This window comes from Solanum dulcamara, chromosome 4 (assembly GCF_947179165.1).
Source record: "Solanum dulcamara chromosome 4, daSolDulc1.2, whole genome shotgun sequence".
Lineage (NCBI taxonomy): Eukaryota > Viridiplantae > Streptophyta > Magnoliopsida > Solanales > Solanaceae > Solanum > Solanum dulcamara.
In genome coordinates this window covers 54,771,310-54,777,309 of record NC_077240.1, presented here as the reverse complement: position 1 = coordinate 54,777,309, position 6,000 = coordinate 54,771,310, and positions in this window count along the sequence as shown.

The window sequence follows — 6,000 nt, the reverse complement described above, 5'->3', positions numbered from 1 at the left end:
CCAAGGTATAATAAGAGGGGAATATTTGAACGCAAAGTATAACGGAAGGAGTATATTTGAACTGAAAGTACAACGAGAGGTATATTAAACTATTTCCAATAGTACAACGATATATTTTGTCACACCCCAAAATAGAGGAGGTGCGACTAGCACTCAATACTGTAATTGATTGAGTTAGCCACAAAACAACTAGCTAACTAAACTAGGGCCCAAAAGATCAGGCAGCACAACATCTGAATTATTAATCCTGGACCATTAAGGTCATGATCTGAATAACAATAAATCATATAATCAAAGGTAGATGAGTCAAGATGATAAAGTACTAGCTAGCCGACGAGGCTGCAACTGAAGACATACATGCACACACATATATACATGTCAAGCCTATGGGCCGGAGACTGAAAGCTATAAAAAGGAAACCCAGAATATTGTATCCACAAGAGCCTCTAAGAGTGTCATAAGCACTATCGGGACAAGGCCCCGACTATACCCAAACTATACAACAAAATAAAATATCATATAGAAGCTCTAGGAAGAGATGGAGCTTACAAACTCACAGCTGAACCCCAAATCCTAGAGGAGGGGTCGATTAAAATCCCTACCTGGACCTGCATGCACGAAAAAAAATGTAGTGTCCCCAGACAATGGGACATCAGTACGAATAAAAATATATTGGTATGTAAGGTATAAAGTAGAATCATAAATAGTTAATGTAAAAAGAAGGATAATAGAGATACCACCTAAACCTAAAACTCTGATACCCTCTATGGCCGACATTTGACCTCACAATAAACAAATATGCATGGTATGCCTATATAATCGTATGTCATGAATACATATATATAAATACAAATGCATGGCATACCCAATTAAATACTAGCAATGGCAGTCTTTTTCGATAGCTAATCGGCATCGTATTTCCAACCTATGGTGTCACGACCCGACCTAGGACCTAGTCGTAACATGGCGATTGAAACCCCAAAGGTCTCCAACCAAGCCTATTGTACATACCATAAGCATACATAAGGTAAAGAAAAAGCAAAAACATCATAAGAGAGTCTAAATCATGAATAGCAAATGAAGAATGTCACATGACAACATAGACTCGAAACATTTGTCCAACTAGATGCCTCTACTCATGAACATTGGCGGGGGATAAGACATGTCCCCAGTTCACCCTCAATATGAAATATAACAAAAGGTCTTTGAAAACAGTAACCAACTCTATGACTAGTCCCTGATAAATGAGGACTCACCACAGCCACTGCCAGATAGGAAAGCTTAACTAACCACATGGACGAATATGATCTTCAACCTCAACCCCTACATTATGAGACAATGTAGGCAAAAAGTATGCATTAGTACATTGGAATGTACTAAGTATGAGAGCATGAAATGCAACGTAAATCATGGGATGCAATGATCGAGTAAAACACATGATAAGATGAGATAAGTAAAATCATGAGAAAATCATAATAACCAAAGCATTTGAAAAGCATAATTAAGATCATGAAAATACATATGATATCGTACATATGTGGGATATGAACCATAACAGACAATAAGACCATACGAGCTATAACATGGAATTCCGTTGTCTCCCAATATAATGAGGAAAAAGGGAAATCTACTTGTAGCACCCCCTTTGGAAGGATGCCACTTACGAAACAAAAGATAGTTTTACATTTTTTTAAATCACAAATAGTCAACACCGTTGCGGGTCTATAAAATACACAAACTCGAATCAGTAGTTATTATAAAACTATTATCCCCCTTTGTGCAAAATGACAAGCCAACATATAAATGCAGTACAGGCATGACTTGAGTTAAAAGCACACTCCAAAATAGCAAAACTAGTCACCATGTTCAAGTTATAAGCATACAGTTTTGTTTCCACAAGCCTTCAAAATATCATGCATAAGTGCTACATGTATCATGTACAAGTCCCCAAAATATTTATAAAACTAGATGCATATGCAGATGTGACCTTCACAAGGGCTCCAAAAAGTCTTCTCCAAATGGTCATCTTCATACCTCATCCTGCACATTACCTACAATAGAAAACAACTATCGCTAAGCATAAAGCTAGGTGGTGTAAAAACTTTGGGCTTGGAGCCATTAAATTCTTCAACTCCCTGGTTCATCGCAGGTGGCTCAATAAGGTAAAAGTATCGAATACAAACCTTGAAGAGTTTCAAAATCAATATCAATATTCGAAGGCTCAAGTATCAAGAAACTTATAATTCAATTTGAAAGAGTTGTCAAATAATCAATTTCGCCCAATAGGTACGTCATGCCTTCACACTAAGCACAATCAATATCAAAATGGACCGAAGCCCCAAAATCAAGACAGAAGCCCATATCAAGAAGGATCGTCACCCAATATCAAGAGAATCAAGAACCCTGTTGAAAGTGGCTTTCCACTCGTACTCGAGAATGGGCGAAACTCCATCGTCAAGACGAAATGTAAATCCAAAGTCAAGATGGGCAAGATCCATATCGAGAGGCATGCCAATATTGATGACAAGTCACCTTAACAAGAAGGACAAAGTCTCATCAAGAATGCAAAATGATCAAGCAATTCGTACAAGTGAGCGGTTTAGCAAAAGTTTTGCAATACTTGAGATAATAGTCATATGAAAATACAAAATAAGGAGCAAGGAAACAACCCATCAAAATACTTCAAATTTCAGAAAATAAAATATTTTAAGTTCAAGTTTATACACAAACCTTGGCGTTTTAGCATACAATAGGTTCTACCACAACTCGAGGAGCTCAATTCCTCTCTGCCATAGACCAACCAAAATCCACTTCGTCAAACAGTTCCTCTTAACTTGAATAAGAACATATACACCTTAAATACACAATTAAATATCTACTTAAGTTTAAGAGTCTCATCATATCGAAATAATATCATGAAATTAACAAAAATCATCCCAAACTATTCAAACCAAAATTCTGGACAACCTACTGTCTTGTATTGTTGCTCAGTTTTGAAGGGGTAAATGAGGGAAATAGGCTTTATGGCCTCAATTAAAGTTATAGAAATATGTCTTAGGGTCGAATACAATTTTGAATCACCCCTATAGTAATTTTGTACACAACGATATGCCCAAAATACCAACAGCAGTCCATGTAGAATTTCCAAAATAAAATCTGGGCAGCACCTCCCCAATACTTCATCACCCTTTTTCGAGCACAGAAAAGCAAAACAGGGTTTTAGATCCTAATGAAAGTTATAGACCTATGAAATAGATTTCCAAAACATCTTGAATCACTCAAAACGAAGCTTTACACAAGGAGTTATACTAATATTACTAACGGCAGTCATATCCAAAAATGAGTTTGCCACCAAGAACAAGAACCTCATCGCTGCCCCAACTATAATTTTTACGTTGTTAAACACCGTTACTTAACCAAAGAATACCTTAGACAATTAATTTACAGAATGAAATCGGGGGACTTACCTTGCTTCAAGCCAAATCTGTGGCTGCCTCTCTCTTTTCTCTAAGTTTCTCTCTTCTTTTCTCTCACTTTCTAATTGTAAAAGATGACTTATCAAGAATTAGTCATCACTTTACATGTATATATATGCACCCTTGAAGTGTGACACGTGGAAGCCCCTAGGGGTGATATGTGTCCAGCCCCTAGGGCACCACCTCATCCATGCACCCAATCCAAAGCTTCCACATGGCAGCGTGGGGTCCACTCCAAGTAGGTGTGTCACCTACTTGGTCCAAGTAGGTGCATCACCTACTTAGTCCAAGTAGATGCATCACCTACTTATTTCAAGTAGGTGCTACACCTCATTTTCCCTCTTACGTGGGTTCGTAATCTCGTCTCACTTTAAGAACCTATGTGATCCTTGCTACTTAAGTTCGACGTGTACTCAAGTAGCTTTTTTATGTAAGACATCTCAATCAATAGCTTATGTAAAACTTCATAGATAACGTGGATCACCTGGCAATCCTTTAGAAAAACCATAAAAAGAAAATTGGGGTGTTACAACTCTCCCTCCCCCTTAAGAAATTTCATCTCGAAATTTACCTTATACTGAAAACAAATGTAGATACTGAATTCGCATATCCTCTTCTCGCTCCCAGGTTGCTTCATTGTCAGACTGATTCCTCCAAAGGACTTTTACTAAAGGAACTTTCTTGTTTCTAAGCTCTTTTGTCTCACGGGCCAAGATTTGGATAGGTTCCTCATTATATATCAAGTCAGGACTTATCTCAATGTATTCGATAGGGAGAACATGAGATGGATCGGAGCGATATCTTCTAAGCATAGAAACATGGAAGACATTGTGGATTCTATCTAACTCCGGTGGAAGAGACAGTTTATATGCAACTGGACCAACTCTCTCAAGTACTTCATATGGTCCAATAAATCGAGGACTAAGTTTTCCTTTTTGGCCAAATCTCATAATCTTCTTCCCTGGAGAAACCTTTAAAAAGACCTTATCTCCTACTTGATACTCAATTTCACGCCTCTTAAGATCAGCATAAGACTTTTGTCTATCTGAAGCAATTTTTAGATGATACTTGATGACTTTTACCTTATCTTCAGTTTGTTGCACAATCTCAGGACCTACCAGTTTTCGTTCACCAACTTCACTCCAGCAAAAAGGAGTTCTACACTTTCTCCCATATAAGGCTTCGTAGGGAGGCATTCCTATACTTGATTGGTAGCTATTATTATAAGCAAATTCTATCAAGGCTAGGTGTCTGTCTCAACTACCTTCAAATTCCATAATGCAAGCTAGAAGCATATCTTCCAAGATTTGAATCACCCTCTCAGATTGATTGTTTGTCTGAGGATGGAAAGATGCCTAAAGTTCAACCTAGTGCCCAAAGCTTCTTGCAATCTAGTCCAGAATCTAGATATAAACCTTGGGTCTCGATCAGATACAATAGAAATAGGAACTCCATGTACCTTACAATCTCCTCAACATACAGTTCTACTAGACGTTCAAGTGGGTAGTCCACCTTGATGGCCAAGAAATTAGCACTTTTGGTTAGCCTATCAACTATAACCCAGATTGCATCATGATTTTTTTGAGTGCGTGGAAGCCCAAAAATAAAGTCCATAGTTATTATTTCCCATTTTCACTCAAGTTTAAGATGTGCATGAACAACTGTAGGAACGACTATTGCGGTTACTCTTTTAGAATCTCAGGATCGAAAAAGTTGTAACAAACCAGTCGAGACTTGATGCTCGGCCTTTATCTGTTGACAAACTAAGCATCTAGAAGTAAACTCCGTAATGTCCTTTTTCATACCATTCCACCAGTAGTGTTCTTTAATGGTTTGGTACATTTTAGTACCTCCAGGATGCATTGCATATGGTGAAGTATGTACTTCATTCAAAATTTCCTTTCTCAAATTGTCATCTTTAGAGACACATAACCAATTTTGATAAAGTAGAACACCATCCTCCCTTAATTTAAAATCAAACTTTTCTCAATTTGAGTTTCTTTAATCAATTTCACCAGCTTCTCGTCTAACTTCTGTGCTTCTTTCACCTATTCGAGTAGAACTGGTTTGACTTGCAAATCGGCAGCAATAGAGCCATCAAAGTTAAATGCAAGACAAGAATTCATGGCTCTTAATTTAAGAAACAAAGGCAAGTGGCTTAGCGATAAACTAGCAAGGGCTTTATGACTTAGCGCATCTGCTACCATATTGGCTTTACCCGGATGATAACCGATCGTGCAGTCATAATTTTTAATGAGTTAAAGCCATCTACGTTGCCTCAAATTCAACTCTTTCTGTGTACCCAAGTATTTCAAACTCTTGTGATCAGTAAATATGTGACACTTTTCGCCATATAAGTAATGCCTCCAAATTTTCAAGGCAAACACTATGGTAGCAAGCTCAAGGTCATGAGTAGGATAGTTCAGCTTGTGTGGTTTTATTTTGCGAGAAGCGTACGCAACCACTTTCCCCTCTTGCATCAAGACATAACCCAAACCACGATGAGAGGCATCACTATATATCA